Here is a 25486-nt window from a genome sequence, read left to right on the forward strand (position 1 = left end):
GCTAGAAGTCTGGGAAACCGTGTCCAATAGGATACCCAAGTAAGTAAGCTGGGTTGACGGACCCTCCGTTTTTTCCGCTGCCAGTGGAACCCCCAGCTCCTGCGTGAGGTCTGCGAAGGCTTGCAGCAACACCGAGCACTCGCCAGTGTCGTGAGCAGAGGCCAATAAAAAATCATCCAAATAATGAGTGACTCCGCCCAGTCCAGTTTTGAATTTGAGGGCCCACTCCAAAAAGGTACTAAAGGATTCAAAAGCAGCGCATGCAATTGAACAGCCCATAGGCATGGCCTTGTCAAAATAAAATTTTCCCTCGAACTGGAAACCCAGCAACCAAAAATCATCCGGATGGATCGGGAGAAGGCGAAATGCTGACTCGATATCGCATTTTGCCAATAGAGCAGCACGGCCAAACTTCCGAATCATCTTGATAGCCTGATCAAGTGATGCATACCTCACGGAGCATAGCTCCGGAGGTATAACGTCATTGACTGAAGTGCCCCTGGGATGTGACAAATTATGGATCAAACGAAATTCACCTGGCGCTTTCTTCGGCACGATACCCAGTGGGGATACATGCAAATTATGAAAGGGAGGGGTACCAAAAGGACCAGCCATCCGATGCATGGCGAGCTCCTTTGCAATTTTCTTGCGGGCGACCTCGGGTAGCTCGCGAACTGATTTTTGATTAGAAGGATTCCGTGCCACGGGTGGCATGGCTACTGGAATCCGAAAACCGATAGAGAAACCGTCATTCAAATAACCTGCAGCGTCCCTATTAGGGTAGGACTGCAACCAATGTTGAAGGGCCGGCAGACGAATAGGGGTATGAGCCAAGGCGGTCAAAACCTCATTTCCCTGTGCCTGATGTAGAAGGGAGAGAGGTGTTTTGCTTGGGGGGTTGTTGAGAGCCCCCCTTTCCCCCACGAAAGGGCCGCCGGTACCCAAAACAAGAGGAGGCAGGATGCGAACCGTTGCATTTTTCGCACATGTGTGCGTACCTACACCCTGGGCGCTGGCAGGAACCCTTATTATACTCCCAGCAAGGTAGGCGCCGGCTGGACCGAAATGCAGGGTTCTTCGACTTCTGCTGCTCTGGCCCCTTTCTATCGATGAGTGGAGCAACGTAGGTGGTCCACACATCAAGATCCTTGCGATCCCATCGAGCTGATGGGATCCTAGCAGCACGGCACCTGAAATGCTCATCATATTTTATCGCCGCTTTTTCACCAGCTTTGGTGAAAGCAGAGCGAACAATAGATAAGTAAACTATCAAATGGAGAGACCTCCGTGGGTAGGCCGCCACCACCACGCCAGCAAAGACCTGGAAACAATCAAGCCATTGCTCGAAAGTCCTGTCCATGACGGGGGCGCCCAATCGCTTCTTTGACAAATTTCCCTTCTCCTGGTCCTCCGAAGGAGGAGCCAGTTTGAAAATATCCACATAGCGGCCGTTCAGTATCCTAGACCGCCATTTTGTAGACAAATGCGCACCTGGGATGATGTCTCTGGCGGAATTGGTAGAGACCTTAACGTCAGGTACCAATACGCCATCCCTGCATTCTTGAACGGCCCCATACCTGGCTCGGTGCGTATTGGCCCTCCGATCCCAAGCCCACCGAGGCAGCCCTGAGGCCCACTCACCAAAGCCCCAATAGAGTTCCCTAGAAGCGCCCGCCTCATCATCAGAACTGGAAGATGACATACCAGAGGAAGAGGAAGATGATTCACCCCTCCTTCGCTTGGCATGTTTCCGGGAAGACCTCTTGCGGCGACGTTTTCCACCCGAAGACTTCCTGGCGGGAACCGGCAGACTGTCCTCTATGGAAGACTCCGAGGCAGGGCTCAGCTGTGGAGTACCTGGGGCTGATTGAGGAGAAACAACACGTGAGAGGCCTGAACCTGACGCCACTTCGACCGAAGGTTGGGTGAGTACACCTCGGCGGGTGGAAACTGCCGCCTGATTCCGCCTTCCCGGGGGCCTCCCGGAGGATCGACGTGGCCGTCGCGAACGGCCCCGAACAGCAGGTAAGTCGCGGGGCTGGGCTGGCTGGGAGTCAATCATCAAACCCCCAAATGCTGAGCCATCTCCCCCTTCTTCACTAGATGATGGAGACACTGGAGATGACGCTGCTACTGGACGAGGACGCCTTCCAGACGTGTGCGGCTGGGCAGAGCAGTGTTGAAGGAGGCCGTCCATTTGAGCAGCGAAGCGAGATAAGGCTGCCGGATTGCCAGCCATGCTTTCCACCAGAGATTGCACCCTTCCCACCGGTTGACTCGGGGTGGGAGAGCGAAGCGCCTGCGATGGACCTCTAATAGGCCGCTTTGCACCAGAGGCTGAGCCGGGACGGGCAGCGACTTTCTTAGGAGCCATACCTGCTATTAAAATCAAATAGAGAATTAACGATTGCTATAGTCTGGCGTCACCGCCAACCACAGATGGTGTATGCAAGCAATACTATTATTCCAACTGCTGAAGAATATGCAAAATAAAATCAGTAGGAACAAACCTATCTATCTATCTATCTATCTATCTATCTATCTATTATTCACTAGCTACTTAAAACCCAATATTTATTTATATATTTATGTATTTATGTATTTATGTATTTATTTATTTATTTTAGCAATTTATGATTTATTTTATTATTTATTTGCCTTCCAGTAACTGAATCTGCAATTAAAAGGAATGTACTTACTCCCCTCAACCAGCAGAGGGCACTCGACAACCCCCTTAGCTCAGTCAGGGAAGGCGCAACCCTGCCCTGAGCCACCAGGGGGAGCTCCGAACAGCTCACCTAGCTGCAGAGACACTGCTTGGCCACAAGGTGGAGCCGTCGGGCAAACTAGCAGCAACCGCGAGGAATTGACCTCGCGCGTTGAGCGCAACTGAGGCCCTTAGCCAAAATGTCGGGCGCAGCGCGGGCCGCCGCTCCCGGTCACCGGGGAGCGGCCCCGCCACCTCTTGCTGGAAGGGAAGGGGGAAAGCTGGGCGACCCGAAGGCCAAGCTGCCCGACGCCGCAGCGCCGGCTCGCTGAAGCTGCCGCCGCCCGGCCAAATCCCCCCCAACAAAAACAGGCCGCTCGCGTGCCTCGCCGCCGGCGGGGCCGACGAGCGGCGGAAGGCCTCCTCCGCGCCTCCGGGGAACCATCCCCTCACCCACAGCAGACGCCGCCGCGGCCTGGGGAGAGGCCAAGGAACCGCACCGTCCCTTCTCAATCCCCGGCAGCCGCGAACAGGTAAGGGGGGGGAGACTGATTTCTTTATTTTTATTTTTATTTTTATTTTTTTAAAAAAAGAAGAGAGGGGAAAAGAGGAATAAAGAAGAAACAAAAAGGGGGGGCTTAAGGCAGCAGGTCCTCAAGAGGCCTGAGCAGGCCCACCGCACGCCTCTGCCGCCGACCACCAGCTCCCAGCCGCGGCACCGGGCACGACCGCAAGCAACCCCAAATTATAAAAAGACCAGGTACCTAGCCCGAAGGCAGGCACCCGGAAGGCCGGGGGGGGGAACCCACCCTCAGGCCTGTTGCTGTAGCCCGATCAAGTTAAATTAAAGAAAATTAAAAGGAGAGGAAAATAAGGAGGGAGAGGATCAGGAAGGATGGGGCGATGAGAGGAAAAAGCGCTAGGAGAAGGTAAGGGGGAGAGGGGAGGACAAAATCAAATAAGGCCAGGGAATGACGAGGGGAAATAGGAAAATTTTAGGTAGGCCCAATGAAAGCGAAAGCAAAAGGTGAATACAACCGTCTCCAGCAGCTCCTGATCCGATGGAAAAACGGCCAAGAGGAAGTCCAACTTCTGGCCCCCTGTATTTATAACCTCTAACCCCACCTCCAAACTTGCTACAAACAAATTACCCCAGCAACCCAATCTTAACCCCTTAGGAGGCTTGGGTTTGCCAAACTGCCTAGTCATGGCAAGGTGGCTTGTTTTCCCCAACCGCAACACGTGCTCTCTGTTAAGGAGAACCCGATTTGTTAGCTATTAGATAGATCTACTTTCCACGATTTCTTTTCATCTCCTTTAAAGATATCTTAGCTAGTGGCAGTCACATCTTATGGCAGTGAATCCCACACATTAATGATGTTCTGAGTGCAGAAATACTTCCTTTTATAAGTCCTGAACTTCCTGTCAATCAGTCCCACGGTGTGGGCCTCAGCTACTGTTTATAAACTATCACCCAGTCATTTGACTTTTAACTAGGGCCATATATCATGGTCATATCCTAGTCTGTATCTGTGTCCATATAAAGTTAATAGTGTTTTAATATATTTTTACTGTATTTTAAATTGTGTGTTATGAATGCTTTTAGTCACTTTGGGATATTTTATGTAGCGAGCCACAAATAAATGCAACACCACTCTTCGTCTTCATCCCCAGGGCCAGGGAACCTTTTTTCTGAACTAAAAACCTTTCCTCATATTCCTTTCCCCTGGTCGTTTCTGTCGCTATCTTATGCATATTTTCCAACTCTACAATATTCCTTTTCAGCTGGAACAACCAGAACTACACAGTGAGCCAGCTGTAGCCACACCGTAGAGCTGTATAACAGGAAATGGACACTTTTATAGAAAAGTAGTAGCTGTGTCCATGATCCTGAAATGACTCTGAGTTTAAACCAAACCTCCATTCTCCAATTCAAAAATGCCCTAAGGCTGCAATCCTACACCCACTTACTTGGAATATGTCCCGTTGAACTCAATAGTACTGACAACTGAGTAAACATGGATAAGACTGGGGCAGTAATTCTTCCATTTCCATTCCCTGACGTGCAGGCAAGTTTAGACAATAATTTATGACAGGAAAGAGCATTCTGGGGATTTGCCTCTGCATTGTCAGATGTATATATCACTGTATTGTTTCAGCCAGCATCTCATGGCTCAGAGACTGATATGGAAGCAAGGGATGCAGTTAAACAGGCTTGGTGATATAAGCTGTCTGTCTGGGTGGGTGTCTGGCTGCAAAGCATGCATAAGCCTCTGTGAGCTCTTCGGACATATCAGTTTAACGACAAATATATGAAACAGCCCCATCCTACCTGACAGCAGGCTGAGAGTTCAAAAATAAATTTTGGCAGACCTGCCTTTAAGCCAGAATAACAATTCCTTTTATTTCTCCCACCCCACCCCTTCTGATATAACTACTATGAAAGTGAAAGACCATGTCAGCCTCCCCTTGGATTCTCTGCCTCGTGCCAATCGTGACACAATCTTGTTTATGTTTCTTAATTTTTCTAGCCAGACAAAAATGTGTTCCATGTGGCCTTAGCAAGTGTTGAGGCAGGAGGAGTGTAAGGTTATTGATGATGATGACAAGCTTTGTTGCAGATTTCATCTCATTCTCCTTCAAGCATTTTCATCTGTGTACTGCTCCTTTAATCAGAACCTTCTGAATCTCACGGCAGCTGCACCAGAAGCGATTATTATTATTATTATTTTAAAAAAATCTATGGTGGAATGCATCTTCAGAGATAAAACGGTGAAACAAAGCAATAAAAAAATGGCAAATCATATTTAGATGAATGAGAACTGAGGGCCATTTGGCTAAAGGGGGGTCATTTTCAGTGTAATGTGAATTCATCCCCACACATCAACTTGAATCAGAGCTTGTGTCACTCTACTGTCTAACTATGGAGTGTCACAAGTAAGGATGGAAGAATCTCTGTAAATTGTGGTTTATCTCAGCTTCTCATTTCCCCCAGTTTTAAGTTCAGCTCTCTACACTTCCCCTTCACTTTGCAGAGTTTTTTTAAAGCCCTTGTGAAAATTCATCAGTTTTTCAGCGTCCATTTCCCCTAATACTCACATGTGCAGGCATTTTTTGTCGAAATAGACAGTTTTCCACCACCCCCAAGCACTGACCCCTATAACAATGTGTTTTTGTATATTATCATCCCCAATAGCTGCATCTTTGTACACATTATTCGGCTGGAGAACTGCACCACAAAACTTGGAGAAGTGCGGATTTTGAAGGATAGTCAAGGTTCAGTTTGCACACCAGTATGGTAAATGTGAATTAGGAAGGTTGGCATTAAAATATGAACCAACCTGTTCGCTGTCTTTAATCACAAATTGGCGCAGTCCATTGTGCAAATCCCACTGACATGGATGAAAACTGAGCAAAAGCAGAAGGTACTTTTGTGCAGTTCCCATTCAGTTAGTGGGAGCTTGTACAATATTCAATGGCTACCAGCCTTAAGGTGTTTCTTTTCCTGCCTCTACTGTTGGAGGCAGTATGCCTCTGCATGTCAACTACTGGGAATCACAGGTCTAGAGTGCTGTTGTGCTCAGATCCTGGTTTGGGGCTCCCCATAAGAACCAGATGATAGACCATATGGGCCACTGCAAAGTTCCCAGAGTATTATATTGCAATCTGGTGCATGTTTACTCAGAAGTAAGTCCAAATGTTTTCACTAGGGTCTGTTCCCAGTTTACGTATGCACTGGATTGGTTTGTCAGCTTACAACATTTTTATGTGTGAGGCTAAAATGTCTTTGATCCTCCCTCATAGTGTAGCTGGAATCTAAGCTGTGATTCCTTATTAATGCAAAACACCACAATCAAAACATGTAATGTGCATCAGGATTCTGGCTAATGTAAGCTTTCTATTCACAGTTAAAACCTAAAACTTCATTAAAGCAAAACTTGAAAGACTTGTGTGTAACACACACAAATCGAATGGTACAATTCTGCCATACCTAATATTAACCCAAATGCCACTTCTGCACTGCAAAGCGTCTTTGGGAGTAGACAATTTTCAATGGAGGAGAAATGGAGAGGTGACATGTCTCTTGTTCCAGAATACCCAGAAATAATCTAGGAGCCATTTTCTTAAAAAGGCAAGCAATTCTATGCCCTTTTAAAATATGTGTTTAGTGGTTTTTATTTTATTTTATGTACTTTGTAGTTTTATATTCTGATTATATCCTGTGAATCGCCCTGAGACCTGCAGGTATAGGGCGGTGTAATAAATAAATAAATAAATAAATAGGATTCTTTCCCCTCTTTTCCCCTGTCATATTGGACTTCGAGGATCGTTCTAGTCTCTGCTATACTGATAAAATTAGTTGCTATTAATAGTCATTCTGTAATGCTAGAGTAAAACTGGTGGCATAAGATGAATTATTTGTGTAGCCCAATATAAATTTACAACTTGTATCACAAAGAAGTTGTAATTCACTTTCCACGAAGGTCTGAAATGTCAATAATCTGGTCACTTGTATTGACAAGGCCATCTGCATTTGATCTATCTACTTATAATTGTGGTTGGGTTGGCCTGAAAATCTTGGCTGGAGATTTTGGTCGAACATTTGTTCTTCATTGCCATAAGAAGGCAAAGCAGTGGACTTTTTAACCCCATGGTGGGGAATCTCTGGCACACAGTCCTTATTAGCCTTCCCCGTTTGGCTTCCCAGGCTGTTCTGGCCAAGCCATACCCACCTGCCATATCCCTGATCTCATAAGATGTCAGGTGCGTCGAAAGTAAAGTCACAGGCCAAAAAGGGACTTGCAGGCATTGCCAACCCCCTGATCAGTGGTACTTTGACTCTCTGCTAATCATTTCTGCATCATCTCTCTACTATTAGTCTGTGACTGGATTCCTTACTAAGGAGGTCTGGACAAGACACATTCTTTCTCAGTTTCTTCCCAGATATTGCCCATTAAAATTACGAAACGATTTCCCTATAGCAACAGTATTTTTAAAAAGTACAATGATATGGCATGCAACCCCTTTGTTAATTGTCATTCTTTCGAGAACAGCATACAGTTTCTGGAACTAAAATGCAGTCATTTTAACCTTTGAGTTCTACAGTGGATTCTCTGTGAAGGTAATTACAGCCATTCAGTGGGTTATGATGTTACTTTCGGCTGAGAATTCATTTCTAACATTCTCTCACCTTTTCATAGCAGATCAGATGTTCTTCCACAGCAGGAACCTGCATATGCAGGATGTTATTTTATACATGTCTTCTTCCCTACTTAGAAGTCAAAATGAGTCACACATATCATCATTCCTTAGGCTTTCTGCTAAAATTACTTAACTGAAAAAGGAAGATTCGAAACAGCCCAATGCTACTGTTTTATTTAGAAGCAGAAGAGGTTTACATTTCCTCCTTACAGTCTTTTTAAAAATACATTTTTACCTTCAGGAAGGACTTTTCACAACATTTTTTTACCTGCAGAAGAATCACTATGTGTTGCAGTTACATTCTGCAATGCATTGTATGGTGCACTCTGAATTCATGAATAGCACCCCAGGCGTCAAAAAGAACCATACAGTATTATTTAAGAACTAAAGGTGTGCCCTTAGATCATTCTGAACACTTCCAATTGATTATTCATTGAAACTTAAATTGGTAGTGGTGGATAAACTGCCATTCAGGAAAGCTGCTCTGCCAGTAATGATCTTCTCAGTGAATAACCCCTGATGGTCTTATGAGGAACTCCAAGGTTTCCCCAGAACAATGGAACAATGACATTACAGGAATGCTAACCTTTCAAGCATGATAGCCTTTTCAAAAATATATGAGACAAGTCAAAATATCTACCTTGAAATCTGGACTAGTTTCTTGCTATGCTAAAGAAATTGTCCACTGCAATATCCACTTGCTTTTGGAAAGTCTCTTCAAAGGACTACATGAGAACTTCAATATGTAGGTCAGGTATCAGTACTTTAGGTGCTATATCCAATGATGTCACTCAGTGGACAGTAAGGATTCTATTACTGTTGCCCTAAATCTACTTGGAAAGTCCTTGAACCCTTTGGAGCAGATTAAATGGGGATTGGGGTCTGGAGGGGGAAGAGTTGGGCCTTGTTTCCTTCACTGTTCAGCTGACAGAAGTTTTACCATCTGCTAAGGATGGTCAAATTTGGCTTTTCGCATTTCCATAGCATTTTCTATATTTTTTTTATCTTCCTGAAAATTCACCAGAATTTTGGTGTGAATTTCTCTTAATATGCACAATTTTGTACACAGTTTTGACTAATATACACTGTTTTGACTAGCAAGTTCCCCTAATCTAATTTTTTTATTATTTTCACTAATACGTGCATTTTCGTGCACATTTCTCTTTAGTATATGCATATTTTTTGCACACATTGTAGAGGGAACTGCATTACAAAATTCAGATAAGTGCAAATTTCAAAGGATAGTTGTGTTTGGGTTTGTGATTAGTTCAAGATGTACAAATCAGGTGGTTCCTCATTAAAATGCATAGAAAATATGAAATTCTCCCCTTTCTCTACTATCAGCTGAGCAACACTGTTGTATCTAACCCCAAACAAATATTCTACATCAATAAAAGCCAATTTGCAGCCCTAATTACTTAAAGATTGTGCAAGCATAGACTCATGGAATTCTTTTGGGGGGAAGGCTATTGGGTTACTGCTTTTGGTTTGAATTCATATGTTGTGGTCTTGTTGTGAACTGCCCTGAGACCTCTGGGTATAGGGCAGTGTATTAGTTGAATAATAATAATAATAATAATAATAATAATAATAATCCATGATGCACCATCCATTGGTCAGTGAAGGAGCAGCTGTTCTAAGGCTTGCTTTCATCTTCCCTCCCCATTCCCTTTTCCTTTAGTATTATAAGATTACAAACTGGTAGGCAGGACTTATCTTATGGTATTTATTGCATTTATATCATATCCTTTCCTCCATGGAGAAATACATGCCTCTCTCCCTCAATTAATCCCCACAACAAACCTTTGAGGTGGGGTAGGCTAAGAAGTAGAAACTGTCTGAAGGTCACGATATGAGCTTCATGGCAAATTGGGATTTCAACTGTGGTATCCCAGGTCCTAGTCCAACACTCTAACTACTGCAACACACTGACTTTCTATAGCCACTTTAAATATAAATTATGCAGTGCTTAGAAAAGTTTCGGTGCTTTATTATTAATAATAACAATAATAATCCCCAAACCACAGCAGTTTCACTTTTGCATTTATCTACAATGGTAAAAACAGTCCTGGGGAATGTGAGTGTTATTGCTGTTATTCTAGCATTATTGTTGCTGTTATATTGCAATTTACTTTTAATGATGAAAAAGAGGATTGACTCGGTCCACTCCAACCTACAAACCGTCCACATCAATCTCACGCATCAGCTTTAGCTGTAGAAATCAGGGCACACCAGTGCTAGCCAAATGGGGCATAACTGATTGGCTCTGCTCAGCTTGCAAGGAACTAAGCCTCACTTCTTATTATGACCAGCTTGGAAGTGTGCAAGGCGAATCAATAATACAGCATACATAATGGCTGTAATATTCATATGCCTCACCATGTGGATGATTCCTTTTCTCCGTGCAGAATTTCTACGCCACCGGTAGCTGTTATCAAGAATGTCTGCTGGTGTTGTGGATACTGTCTGTGCGCTGTGGGTGATCCACCTGGCAGGCTGTTTTATATCTTGCACTTGTTGCATAGAGTGGTGATTTCTCCCACCAGGCCCTTTTGAAGATGAGAACACCTTTCGTACTAGTCCAGGCACAAGCCAAGAAGATCAAATAATTGATTGAGATGCATGCCAAAAAGTTGAGTAAATTACCCCTGTAACTTGATGACAATTGACACTGCCCAACTAATACTGATAAAACTTTGTCGTCGAGTCTTGTTTTGTTTTAGGGCCAAGAAACAGGGGCTTATCTACTATTCCCTGTAATGAGGTTTTCCTCTGGTGACAGCTTGAAACAAACCCTGCTTTATGAAGCTAAACAAGCATCTGTTAAATGCCTGCAGCGCTAGCTAATTCAGGTAGCTGATTTTCATAGTATTCTAAATATAAATGTGTCGAGTAGTCAGCAAGTTGGAAGAATCAGTTCCTGTGACTTCTGTGTGCCTGTGCGTGGTTTAGAAGCACTGAGAATTTGAAACAGTTGACAGAAAATGCAGAATCCACATTCAGTTGAGACCGAAGTCCATCTATGAATTGAAATGCTGCTGCTGTTGTTAGTGGGGATGAGGAAATAACAAAATGAGCGATGCAGGCTCTGCCCTCAGGCTTTCCAAGCAAAATGAGATCAGAGGCATTGCCAGGTTTTAGAGGGCCCTGGGCATGGTGCCTTTGAGGGTGAGAGCACTTCCTTGGCCCTGGCAGCCTTGCTAACTTGGCCACTCCTTCTCCCACCTTGCTGCTGCTATGTATTTTCAAAACTTTGGTGGTCAGCAGGGATGGAGTGGGCAGGTGAACAAGCAAGTGGGGAAGTCTGCCTGTCAGGGCAGAATAGGAAAGGTAGTGCTGTTGAGGTAGACAGGGTTCCAGCAAGATGCCTGCCATTTTGAATTAGTGTGGTACCTTGGGTTAAGAACTTAATTTGTTCGGGAGGTCCGTTCTTAACCTGAAACTGTTCTTAACCTAAGGTACCACTTTAGCTAATGGGGTCTTCTGCTGCCACCGCGCCACCGCACGATTTCTGTTCTCATCCTGAAGCAAAGTTCTTAACCTGAGGTACTATTTCTGGGTTAGCGGAGTCTGTAACCTGAAGCGTATGTAACCTGAGGTACCACTGTAAATCATTTCCCAGGGTGAGAACAACAGTGGACAACAGGAACGGCTGCCCCTTTCTGCTCCAGTACAGTTATTGGCCCTACAAAACCAAAAGCTTCCTGCTCGCCCACCCTTGGGTTAGAGCCTTCACTGAACAATTTTGGGTCTCTGGTTGACAGGGCCAGAAAGGATATTTTTCTCTTAACCTGATTGGCACTTGGGGTTTTCTTAGCCTTTCCCTTAGTGAAATTACGGCATTCCTTTGTTAGGATGAAGAACATTGTTTGCATGGGGGCAGAAATGGCATTGGGCAGGATCAACATAGAATATGGGGGCCTGAGGGTAGGATTGACTGCAGCACCCCCAAGGTCGGATAGGGCTATCTGCCTGGTTAGAATCTGCACCCTAGTGGCCCAGTGAGACCTTGCTTGCTTGCTTGCACCACAGAAAGGTTCAACACTGGCCGACTCCCATGTAACAGGTTTGGGACGGTTCAAACCCAACGGATCCATTCCATCAACATGGGGCTTGTGGAATGATGAACTGATCCTGGACCCAGTGCCATGCCAACCCTCCCCCTTGCCTGATGCTGTCAATAAATATTTGGCCTGGTTTTATCCCACCACCATTCTACAGTCTGTTTATTTGCTGCTCTCATGGGTCACATAATGCACCTGCCTGGGCAAGTATGCACATCATCTGTCTTTCTACGCCTAAAGGAAAATGTGTGTGTTAAATTAACCTCTGAAATCAGTTACTGTGGAAGACAGACATATGTATCTCCAAGGAGTGGTCATTCCACTTCTGAGGAATGTAACAGAGAAGGTTCTGCTCCACAGTTTCATACCTTGCGTTGCAGCTGCTGAACTCTAGCAGATCTTAAGCCACGTGGCTCTAGGCTGTTACTTGATTAAGGTCTTGGATATATTCCTTAAAAGAGCTTGCAATACAAAAAGAAATAAAGACTTTTTCTTTCTGTAGGCAATTGCCCAGTTATTTTGAGTCGGTTTCCCTATAAGGAATGCAAACTTGTTTTCCCAACGAAAGGAACATTTCCTCACCAATAAGAAGGTGACTAATGTGAAGGGTTGATGTTTAAGGTCAAAGGACAAGTTCCACTAAGCTTTGCTGCATGGAGCCAGAGACATACAGCTTTGTGCTGTACTTTAAAAACACTGCTTTCTTTTCTTTTTTGCTTTGCCTATATCTCTAAAAAAGTAAAGATAGGCTCTTTACTATGTAATCCAATAGTTTAAATGGAAAGAGACATTTTCAGCATGATTTCTGACCTGCAGTGCATTGGATCAGCATATCTCAAACTCAAGGAATTATAATGAAGAGGGCCAACCATCCAGACTTTAGCAAGACGGGCTTGGTGCCAGGAGTCTAGTATTCAAACCCTGCCTTTCTCAGCCCCCTTGGTACAATTTAACCTGAGTCCCCAGCCTTTGACACAGGCCTGTTCCTTGTCCAAGATGGCAGAGGTCAGGGTTGAGTTTGTCAGTTTCACATGGCATTGCCCATCTAACCATCCCAATAATTTTTACCTTTATTCTGCAAGCATTATTTCAGGCATAATGTGCCACAAAACAAGAAAGCAAATATAGCACCAGCTTAAAGAGATAAAAGGGTTTTTGGAATGACAAATGGATTTTTGCAACACTAATACAGTGGTACCTCAGGTTAAGAACTTAATTCATTCTGTTCTTAACCTGAAGCACCACTTTAGCTAATGAGACCTCCTGCTGCCATTGCGCTGCTGCTGAATGATTTCTGTTCTCAGCCTGAAGCAAAGTTCTTAACCCAAGGTAATATTTTTGGATTACTCAAGCATATGTAACCTGAGGTACCACTGTATCCTAATATTAAACATTTGGACTGAGATATCAGCCTGCAGCCCATGTATAATGTTTCACCAGCACTGATGTCCCATAATGTTTTGTGAAGTTTCAGTAGCCCAGTGTTAAAGATGCCTCATATGATTAGATTTATGCTACAATTCTGCACACATTTACATGGGAGTAAATTCCCGTGAACTCGGGGACTTGCTTCTTTGTAAATATGCATGAGATTGTGCTACCCAATTTTCTCCAGTCAGGGCAGCTTCGCACATTCATTGCTGAGCTTATATCCTCTCTTCATGGTGTTTTCCACCATGTAGAGAGGCATGCAGGAGAAACCTAGACGTTATGCCAGAGTGTGTGAAACATGCTTCTGCATAACAGGCTGCTATTTTGCGCCAGTGATATTAACCAGAAGTGTGTTGGCAAAAATAAAAGTGTCCCAGACGTCATAACAGCTCTACTTTGAATAATCTCCATATTGCCATGCTGGGGAGCTCCACACAAGGAGAAATTGCAATAATAAAAAAAATGAATGTATGGAAAACTGTCCCAAAAGTCACACTATAAAATACTTGTTTAAATAAATAAGGATTATATAAGAGGAACCTATTGGATCTGGTCAATGGCCCATCTAGTTCAGTATGCTGTTATCACGATCAGATGCTATCTGCTCCAAGTGGCTTATTGTCTTTCTGTCTGTCTGTAAAGGAAGAGACCAGGCAGCACTGCAGCCCTCAAACTGCCTTGTAAAGAGACCCACAGAACTCTGGATTCTGATGAGGATTCATGATCTGAACCACTTTGTGAATGGATCAAGTTGTATCAGCTTTTCTACTTTGGAATACCAGGTGGGTGGATTCCTTCTTCATTCCAGTATGTACTGTAAAAACATTGCTACGAAAGCAGCCCTTAATAACAGATTAAGCTGGATCATACAATCAACTTGGTGATATCTATCTCTATCATCTCTATCTATCTATCTGTCTATCTATCATCTATCATCTATCATCTATCTATCATCTGTCTATCTCTATCTATATCTATCTATATCTATCTATCTATCTATCTATCTATCTATCATCTATCTATCTATCATCTATCTATCTATCATCTATCTATATCTATCTCTATCTATCATATCTATCATCTATCTATCTCTATCTATCATCTATCTCTATCTATCTCTATCTATCTATCTATCTATCTATCTATCATCTATCTATCATCTATCTCTATCTATCTATCATCTATCTATCATCTATCTATCTATATCTATCTATCTATCTATCTATCTATCTATCATCTATCTATCTATCATCTATCTCTATCTATCTCTATCTATTATCTATCTATCTATCTATCTATCTATCTATCTATCTCTATCTATCTATCTATCTATCTATCTATCTATCTATCTATCTATCTATCATCTATCTATCTATCTATCTATCTATCTATCTATATCTATCTATCTATCATCTATCTATCTATCTATCTATCTATCTATCTATCTATCTATCATCTATCATCTATCTATTTCAATTAGTCTAAGCTAATACCTGGTGGTACATTGCTTCTTCCACCAGCAACTTGTGTCTACTTTTACTTACCCTAGAAACCCCAGTTCCCACTTTCAGCATAACTGCTCATTCCCCATTATAAAAGCTTTTCATTCCCTTGGCTCCCTTGCCTTCCATCACTAGACAATTTTTTAAAAATTTTCATTAAGGTTTTCCCTCCCTGGCCTGTATTTGAAGATACAATCAATAACATGCAAGGGATCACCAGAATCATTTATTTGTAAAAACCCTTGTAATGAAGAGACACTTCCTTTATGAGGTAAACAGGCTGCAAGGTGACCTTTCATAAACTCATTAACCAGTTTCCACAATCTTCCTCCTTTTTTGCTCCCAAGCTAGGACACACTTGAGAGCTACAGAAATTAATCTGAGGACAGGGGAGCACTCATAGCAAGCCTTCCGGTTTTCCAGGGAAGTGCCCAATCCATGCAATAACACATCATAAAAGCTGGGGGCATGAGAGATCCTGAGCAAGAAGAATGTTGACCACAGAGCTTGAATCAAAGCCTTTTAGAAAAGTACTCAAGATAAAGTGAGTTAAGAGAGATAGGAGGTTGCATCCCAATGAAAATAAACAGCTATTTCCAGACTTCATACCGTGAGTGTTTTTAAGAAACAACAGCATCCTTATTTGGGAACCCTCTGGAGGATGAAGCCAGCATGCTGTGATCTTTAGGTGTTGCATAAACAGAAGGTGGAAGCATTTAATCAGCCAGGGTCACATGGATGACAATCTTAGCACCTTGTTTTGCACATGGAAACAATTTTAAGAGGTGTAAACTAGAAGAAATGTCACTCTTCACTTTCTGCTAAATGGATTAACATGGGAAAACGTTATCTTGATGTGTGTGTTGTTGTTTTTTTTTTGGGGGGGGGGTATTTTTTGCAAAAGCTCTGATTTAGGCTACCTAGTTAGCCATCTTTCTCCTGCTTAAGGATAGGGTCTTTGGTAGATAGAGTGGTTTTTAAGAAGAAAACAGGGTTGAAGCTTTGGATTCCATCACAACACCTAATATGGAGATGGGGAATCTGTGGCTACACTGGATGGTGTGGGACTCTGGCTTCCATCAGCCCCAGCCAGCATGGTTAATGGTCATGGTTAAAGAGGCTGGGTTCTATAGCCTCTCTCTGTAAATACTGAATAAAAAGGAGATGGTAAGAAACATTTCCTTGTCTTTGTATGTTCTTGGGCAACCGGCCGGGAGTTGCTGGCAGCAGCCTGACAGCACAACATTCTCTACTAAAGGTGTAGACAACAACTGAGTTAGCTGTATGAGGTTCTTTCCTGTGTGGAGGTCTACTCTGGCTCTTGAACTTGGCAAGTGGTCTGGAGATGTGTGCACTTGAGGATTAGGAAATAGATCCTTGCTCAGGAACACTATAGAATCCTCATTGGCAAAAGAGAGAGAGAAAGAAATCCATCTACTCTCAAGTGACTGAAGAGTGCAGAGGACTAGACGTTCACGCAGGCAGAATTTTACAAAGCAGTTGATGGGAGTTGATGTGCAAAATGTCTGGAGGGTCTCAAGTTGGGATTAGATACCCTAGAAAGTTACTGTAAATTATGAATCCAGATAAATTGCAGATATCAGATTGGATCCAGGCTGTCCTACCTGTAAGTCCCACTGAATTCAATGAGACTCCTCAGAGTAGCTGTAGTTTGAATTGCAGCCTTAGTCACAACTGAGGTCCCATTGACTTCAATGGGTCTACTCTAAGCATGGCCAAGGCTGGATCCAACCCATCCATATCCATAGAGATATTTTTGTAATTGTGAAATAGTCATGCCCTTTTGCAGTCTACATTTGAGGAGGGGAGAGGAACCTGTGAAACAGCCAAATCCAGTTTTAAAATACTGAGATGCTCTCCCATGGAATCACACAGTTTTAAATGGCTGACTTACTGCTAGCAGCAAGTGTAGGCTTGCATAAAAGGATTTAATTTATCAAGTGCTTGGGGACATTATCCAATTGCTTAATACCTCCTTGACTGACGGTCAAACAAGATAATTGTAACGCTGTATTTGCAAATATCTGAATCTTACTAGAAGTGTGATGTGTAATCCCTTAATCTGAGGGGAAAGGTACCATAATGATTAAGATAACTGCCTGACAGCCCTTGAACATTCCTTATGTTTTTAAAACATAAAGTAAACACTTCTATTGAACTGGGCTGTGCTCAGCATGGATTACTTTAGCTTTGAGAACAGCAATAGAGAACAATAAAACAAGGCTTGCTTGGAACACGCTCTGTTTATCAGATGCAGTCCACACAACTTCAGTTTTGGAACATCACCTGTTGAATATCAATAAAATGTTTACTCAGATGCTGAAAACACATTTTCAGTCATGCTGAGTGCCATAAGCCTTGCCTTTGAAAGCTGGTAAAATATATATAAAACATTTTTGGAATCAATTGTCTTGTAGCTCACAGTCCTTGTTCTTATGATGTGAAAATATTTTTTCCCACCTCTTTTTCAAATCTGTTTGCAAATGATTAATGTCATTTTCAAAAATGTGTTAGATAATGAGCCATATTAGAATGGCACTTTAAGACTTGTCCTACATTTCCCCCCAGCTGTACCGATGGTACAATATGTTCAAATTGTTAACAACAACAACAACAACAAATTTTATTTGTATCCTGCCCTACCCTTATTGGAGCTGGGCTCAGAGCAGCTAATATAATATAAAAACACAATACACATAAAATCAATCAATCAATCAATTAAAATACATCCCAAAATTAATTCAAATAATTAATTCAAATAAATTAAAATGATGGTGAAATTATGAGGGGATTACTTTGAATGTATGGGGTGTTTTATGAAATGGTGAAAGCAGAATTTTTTTGCCATTTATATTCTGACCATTAGATCTTTCAGTGAAAGCGGACTTTGAACAGTAGTAGTAGTGATAGTAGTGGTAATAATAAAGTTGGCCCCAGATGGTATGTTTGATGTTGTTGGGTCCAGTAATTGTGATGTCTGGCTGTATGTGGCAGCAAAGTTGGCATCTGGTTTTATTGCTACTTTTGTTACTAGAACTGCTCTTTCAAAACTCCACCAATAGGTACAAGTGCCAGTAAAGATAAAGGGACCCCTGACCATTAGCCAGGTGTTAAACTGAGGGACGCGGGTGGCGCTGTGGGTAAAACCTCAGTGCCTAGGACTTGCCGATCGTATGGTCGGCGGTTCGAATCCCCGCGGTGGGGTGAGCTCCTGTCGTTCGGTCCCAGCTCCTGCCCACCTAGCAGTTCGAAAGCACTCTTAAGTGCAAGTAGATAAATAGGGACCGCTTTATAGTGGGAAGGTAAATGGCGTTTCCGTGTGCTGCGCTGGTGCTGGCTTGCCAGCTGCAGCTTCGTCACGCTGGCCACGTGACCCGGAAGTGTCTTTGGATGGCGACGGCTCACGGCCTCTAGAGCGAGATGAGCACGCAACCCTAGAGTCGGACACGACTGGCCTGTACGGGCAGGGGTACCTTTATCTTTAAACTGAGAATCAATTACAGTCAGTTCATCATTTGAAAAATAAGACTTTAGAGCAGTCTTGCCCCCGAATAGCAACTAGGCATTCCATTTTGGCAACTGTAAGGTAAAGGTAAAGGGACCCCTGGCTATTAGGTCCAGTTGTGGCCGACTCTGGGGTTTTGGCGCTCATCTCGCTTTATTGGCCAAGGGAGCCGGCATACAGCTTCCGGGTCATGTGGCCAGCATGACTAAGCCACTTCTGGTGAACCAGAGCAGCGCACGGAAAGGCCGTATACCTTCCTGCCGGAGTGGTACCTATTTATCTACTTGCACTTTGACATGCTTTCGAACTGCTAGGTTGGCAGGAGCAGGGACCAATCAACGGGAGCTCACCCCGTTGTGGGGATTCGAACTGCTGACCTTCTGATTGGCAAGCCCTAGGCTCTGTGGTTTAACCCGTGTCCCTTACAAGTGCCAGTACATAGTTTCAAAAAAGTAATTTCGTTACGGAGAAAATAGAGGAAGTAAAAAACAAGCAATATAATATCCAAGAAACCAATGTTTCCCCCTGCCTTTCTTCTCTTCTCTCCCTCTTTACTGATTTTCTCTTTCCTGATGTGTGCAGAAACTGACACACTATTCCTAATGAAACACTCTTCAAATGCCATAGAGAGGCAGTGGCTCCTCTCTACTTCACATCAGGATTCTTTTATCTTGTCAGCTGTTATGTGACATAAAGGAGGTGGGGAAACCTTTTCCCCCCAACACTAGATATTTTTCAACATCTACAGTTTATGAGTTTCTCTCCATAGTTTGAGCTGGCAGATGTCGCTCATTGCTTTCCTGGCAATTAGCTTTCAGCAGGAGGACATTCATAATAGATAGACAGCCTGGAAAGCAGACGACACAGTATTGACATTGCATGGACTTTTAGATACTATTTGGTTTTATTTTTATTTTTTAAAAAATGATGTTGTTTTGGCTCGTCAGAAAAAGCCCGAAATGCAATACTGGATAATGCATTTATCAGCTTTATTAAAATGTCACAAACGAGCGAGCAAGCTTTTGAATTCTCCATGACCCTTCATCAAATATTTGATGAAGAACTCTGGAGAACTTGACCACGATTTGGTGATATTTTATTGGGCTACTGATGTCATTGCCCCATTATGGAGTTTGGTTTCTTGTGTGTCTATGGCAGCGTTTGTATTTTTCTCAAGCCATTTCACTCCAGGGAAGACTAATTCCTGGATTGTGACACAAAGTGAAGGAACTTAGATAGTAAACATGCTATGATTTGTAACATCCACGGTGTAAGGGTTGCCCACCAGCAATCAGCAAGTGAGAGTGCAGGAGTGTATCCTTATTCCCCAAGAGATGTGTTCCTTTTCATGTCACCAGACACTCTTTGGAGAGTGAGCTTCAGGCATGGTTGTAAACTTGGGGTTCTAAAATGCACAAGGAGCCTGTACAAGCACAGGAGGTTCCCTGCTGCCCAAACGGCTGTTGCGATGGATGTGGACACACCGAGTGGAACCAAAAGTGGTGCCGGCAAGAAGCGCTTTGAAGTAAAGAAGTGGAATGCAGTTGCACTCTGGGCTTGGGACATCGTGGTTAATAACTGTGCCATTTGCAGAAACCATACAGTGGTACCTTGGGTTACATATGCTTCAGGTTAGAGACTCCGCTAACCCAGAAATAGTGCCTCAGGTTAAGAACTTTGCTTCAGGATGAGAACAGAAATCGTGCTCTGGCGATGCGGCAGCAGCAGGAGGCCCCATTAGCTAAAGTGGTGCTTCAGGTTAAGAACAGTTTCAGGTTAAGTACGGACCTCCGGAACGAATTAAGTACTTAACCCGAGGCACCACTGTATTATGGATCAAACTAACCAAGCATCAGATCCCTCTGAAGAATGCACTGTTGTCAACACACTGTCAGCAGGTGTGTACATTAGACAATCGAGAATGGGAATTCCAGAAATATGGGCACTAGTAGGAGAGAGAAGACCACCAAGTTTATTGTTCTGTCCTCAGATAAGCCTTTCACCTTGCAAGCAAGTTGATGAAGTCTCTGTAACTTAATAGACACGTACCCTGCTATTTGTTTTCACCTTAAAATAGTTATTGTGAATAGTAGTAAACATATTTGTCTCCTGTCAGGAGGTTCCCACTGCCCAAGTTCACCCTCCACCTCTAGGAAGGCGATCAAAATACAGTGGTACCTCGGGTTAAGAGCTTAATTCTTTCCAGAGGTCTGTTCTTAACCTGAAACTGTTCGTAACCTGAAGCACCACTTTAGCTAATGGGGCCTCCTGATGCTGCCGCACCGCTGGAGCATGATTTCTGTTCTCATTCTGAAGCAAAGTTCTTAACCTGAGGTAATATTTCTGGTTACAGATAGGTAGCTGTGTTGGTCTGCCATAGTCAAAATAAAAAAATTCCTTCCAGTAGCACCTTAAAGACCAACTAAGTTAGTTCTTGGTATGAGCTTTCGTGTGCATCTGAAGACGTGCTACTGGTAGGAATTTTTTATTTTTAATATTTCTGGGTTAGCGGAGTCTGTAACCTGAAGCATCTGTAACCTGAAGCGTTTGTAACCCAAGGTACCACTGTAGTGAAGACAACATGCCAGCAGTGCGGTCTCCTCCCCTGCTTCCTGTGAATAAAGAATAAATTTATTCCTGCAAATAAACTGGTTCCAGCATATTAAGAAGTCATTAGGATTACAATTGCATTATGCCTCATTGATTTCAATCGGACCAAAGCATACTCATTTAGACTAGATCCAACCTGTTTAGATTTTCTCTTGCAAAAACTAACACTTATGATTGACCAGCATCAGCTTTATATAACACCAAGAGCAATGTTGGAACTAACCTCCTTATCAGTTTTGCCTGCCTACGATTTCTTAATTAAGCATATCACATCTGCGAAGTGCAGAGCCGGTTTATAAAAATGGCTTCAGGTTCTGGGGATGGTGGAATTATTCTAATCTCATCTGAACAAAACTCTTCAAGATTATTCTACTCAGAGTTTTCTAGGACAGAGATATGATTCTGAAATTATATTTGCTTGTCTGGCTGAAAGCTGCTTGTTTGGAGATTATTTTTTGAAGTACAGCTGCATGTTTCATTGTCAGATTAAAATGACCACTGTAGGGGTGGGTGGGTTAATAAATAAATAAATCTCAATCTAAATGGGTGAAATTTGTTTCTGTGGTGGGGTGAGGAATGCTCAGTTGAACCTGCATGGCAGCAAGTTTTCTTCTTTTTTAATCACTGCCTATGAAGTTCTGAAGAGACTCATTCTGGAACCCATAATTGCTAATTTAGTGAGGTCTACAGCCACTCATCACCACCATGTGGAGGAAAGCTATCTATAGAAAAAAAATGTCAAACCATTTGTATGGGATGCCAGCTTTTCAAAACACAGCTTTCTTAAACATATGCTTTGTCTTATTCTTTCTCAAAATAGTACTTTGGAGCCACACTTAAAAGAATGCTGTAAACTTTGGTGGACCAAAAATTGGGCACATCTTGTTTCGTTCTCTATAAACATCTGTTGATGGCTGCCATATTTATTGTTCACATGGCATATTATGCAGGCGAGTCTTACGATGTGCAAATCCTTTTCATCTATTGGCTTATGGGAAAATATTACAGAAAAGATTTTAAATTCCGTGTGAATAAATTAGTCTCCCACCTTCTTCTTTTTTCAGAATGCCTCTTGAATGATATGAAAACGGAACTGGAGGTACAGGCCAGTTAACTTATCTCTGTAGTGAGGTCCCGAATGTTTTTGAGGATGCAAGCCTGCAACTCTCTCTACCTTCTTCTGAAGCACAGCAATAGTCCCAGCTTGTGCAAAACTTTTAAGACTCCTTCCAATTACCTATTTATTGCACATTAATCCTGATTTGCTTGCAGGGGGATTAGATCATATTCAGTCTTTAATGAGCACTCATGGTGATTTGGTTTCAGGGAAGTTATACAACAAGGAGGGTTGGCCCTGCATTCATCTTGATATGTTCATGCTACTCTTTTCAGTAATTTTCCTAACCATAAAAAGTCTGCTTCTTTTTTAAACTGGATTTGTTGCATTAGGATGACCGAGTACTTTAATCCATCATCATCATCATCATAGTCCAGCATTCTAGATTCATAGAATTGTAGAATTCTAAGGGACCACAAGGGTCATCTAGTCCAACCCCCTGCACTACAGATTTTTTTTTCACCCAACATGGGGCTTGAACCCTGAGATTAAGAACCAACTGAACTATCCCAAGTTGCTCTAATTGTGCAAACTTAAATTTCCCAGGATGCATGTAAATCCCTCCCACAAAATACCAACGGTTTACAGGTACTCTTAGATAGTGGGGAGGGATTAGAACAGGGTTTCCAAAACTTTGGTCTCCAGCAGTTTTTAGACTACAACTCCCATCATCCCTAGCTATCAGGACCAGTGGTCAGGGATGGTGGGAATTGTGGCTCATAAACAACTGGAGGGTGAATTCTGGGACACCCTGAACTAAAATATAACATACTGTGTAAGCCAGTGTGGTGTAGTGGTTAAGAGCAGTAGTCACGTAATCTGGTGAACCGGGTTCGCGTCTCCGCTCCTCCACATGCAGCTGCTGGGTGACCTTGGGCCAGTCACACTTCTTTGAAGTCTCTCAGCCCCACTCACCTCACAGAGTGTTTGTTGTGGGGGAGGAAGGGAAAGGAGAATGTTAGCCGCTTTGAGACTCCTGAAGGGGAGTGAAAGGCGGGATATCAAATCCAAACTACTACTACTACTACTACTATTCTTCTTCTTCTTCTTCTTCTTCTTCTTCTTCTTCTTCTTCTTCTTCTTCTTCTTTGACTTCTCCATTAATACATCCTCCTGCAATGCCCATCAAATCTAGGGATGCCCGCCCCCCTCAAATATTTTGTTAGGGACCCCTAGAAGTTGGCTCTGATGATGCCAAGTTAGTCTAATGGGGGCTTGTCTTGTTCATGCACTGGGCTTCTTACATGGGGAAGGGACCCTTGGCCAACCAGTGTTCCCATCCCTCTATTGGAAACCCTATGCATAAGTAAAGCAGCCTTCCTCAGCCTGACACCAATAATGCATTATCTAGGGAGGGACAGAAGGAGCATGGACCTCCAAAAGATGAAAGCAGAGGCCAGACCAGGCTGCAGGTCAAGGGAAGCAGGAATAGTTAAAAAGAAAAAAAAGAAGAAGTGGAAGAGAGAGTGAGGCTCCACAAATGAGGGGGAAGGAGTTGGAACATAGGAAGCCAGCCCATTCAGTACTGTCTACACCAGGGATGTCCAACAGGTCGATCACAATCTACTGGTAGATCCCCGGGAGGTTTTGGTAGATCATGGTTGATCGCTGGGTCCCTTTCCTTAGGGTTGTTGAAATAGAATCCCTTTGCCCCAACCTCCATTGTTGCACGATCCGGAAAATAGAAGATGAAGTTTACTCAGTGAGGCTGTTTGTTTCCCCAGTGATCTGTTGGTGAGTGGCTGTTCCCCTTTCACCCTAGAGCTTAGGCTTGAACCCAAAAAAACTGGGGCTTTCCTCCCCCTAAAAAAGCTCAGCAACTTTGACCTGAACCCCCCAAAAGGGGGTAGATCACTGCCAGTCTTTAATTCTGTCAGTAGATCACAGTCTCTTGGGAGTTGGCCACCCCTGGTCTACACTAACTATGGCGGCTGTCCAAGGTTTCAGACAGGAGTGTCTTCAAGCCTTAAAGGGGATGCTGGAGATTTCACCCGGGACTTTCTGCATGCGAAGCAGATGCTCTACCATTAAGCTACTGCCACGAAGGAAAATTGGAACAAGCAAAGAGGAGAGATGGACATGACTACAGATGAGAGAGGTTGAAGTTTCTATATGGTTTTGTAATAACAGCCACATTTTTGGCTTCAGGCTTGCGGTATTTATGCATTGTATGATAATACAATCTGACAATAAAACAGTGTTGTAGCCCAGCAGGGATGATAACTCTGGAATTACAGCTACTGTCTCGAAATGGCATAATTCATGGAGGAGGGGGACCACTTTGTATCATTGAAGACATATTTGCAACGGAGGCGTCATTGTTAAAGTAGGTTTATGAGATTTTTTTATATATATAAAATACTTCTCTGCATCTTCCTTTCAGGAGAATCTGCTCACTTTTTCTCTCTTTCCATAACTGCATTGTCAGAAGAAAGACAGCAATTGTCGCTTCTCCATTTTTCATACCTGGCTGGCTGGCATAATTGTAGCTGAAAAGGAGAATGAAGTTTGAAAAAGAAAAAGAAAAACTAGTATAGTCAAACGATCAGCAGTTTGATATTGTCTTCTTTGAAGGGTGCTTGCTTTTCAGTGGAAATAATCTCTTGGCAAACTACCTAAATAAAACTTCAGAAATTGGAAGACACAAGATTTACCCACACTGGAAGAATGGCAGATGAAGGTGATGGACTCCATGGAATCTGCTGCTCCGGAGAAGCGGACACGGAGCAATGGATCCAAACTACAAGAAAGAAGATTCCACCTAAACATTAGGAAGAACTTCCTGACAGTAAGAGCTGTTCGACAGTGGAATTTGCTGCCAAGGAGTGTGGTGGAGTCTCCTGCTTTGGAGGTCTTTAAGCAGAGGCTTGACAACCATATGTCAGGAGTGCTCTGATGGTGTTTCCTGCTTGGCAGGGGGTTGGACTCGATGGCCCTTGTGGTCTCTTCCAACTCTATGATTCTATGATTCTATGAATTGGCAGAAATGACTGGCAGAATCCGAGATCAGGGAGAAGAGGTGGTGTAAGAAGACTGGAAGAAATTTAAAGACTACCTGCAGAAATACTGTAAAATTAATGAATGTTGAAGGGATGTTGGACTGAAAATAAGCGGTATTGGTAAAAAGATGAATAAGAATATGTAAATGCGGATTGACAATGGTTGGAAATATATAGTTATAATAGGTTAAGATAATAAGAAAAGATAAATGATAGAGGGTAAGGATTTGCTGAACTAACTATGTGAACTAGAATACAGAAAAGGGGGTGTGAGGAGGTCAGGAAATAAGTAAATGAAAGATATGACATGAAAATATTGATTGTTTTT

General features: G+C 43.0%; 1 long non-coding RNA gene across 2 annotated transcripts in view; it reads right to left on the bottom strand.

Moving 5' to 3' along the window:
* Window positions 1-20970: 20970 nt before the first annotated feature.
* Window positions 20971-25486, bottom strand: part of LOC309540962 — a 56226-nt gene continuing 51710 nt past the window's right edge. Inside the window, exons 3-4 of one of the 2 annotated variants that reach the window (XR_014223581.1) lie at window positions 24522-24648; window positions 20971-21044 (exon numbers count right to left, since the gene is read on the bottom strand). This is a non-coding gene — a long non-coding RNA (uncharacterized lncRNA). Of the gene's footprint in view, window positions 21045-24022; window positions 24649-25486 lie in introns of those variants that run through there. The other variant, XR_014223582.1, reaches the window with a different exon arrangement.

Source organism: Podarcis vaucheri, assembly GCF_965113315.1.
Source record: "Podarcis vaucheri genome assembly, chromosome: 9".
In the NCBI taxonomy this organism is placed as follows: Eukaryota; Metazoa; Chordata; class Lepidosauria; order Squamata; family Lacertidae; genus Podarcis; species Podarcis vaucheri.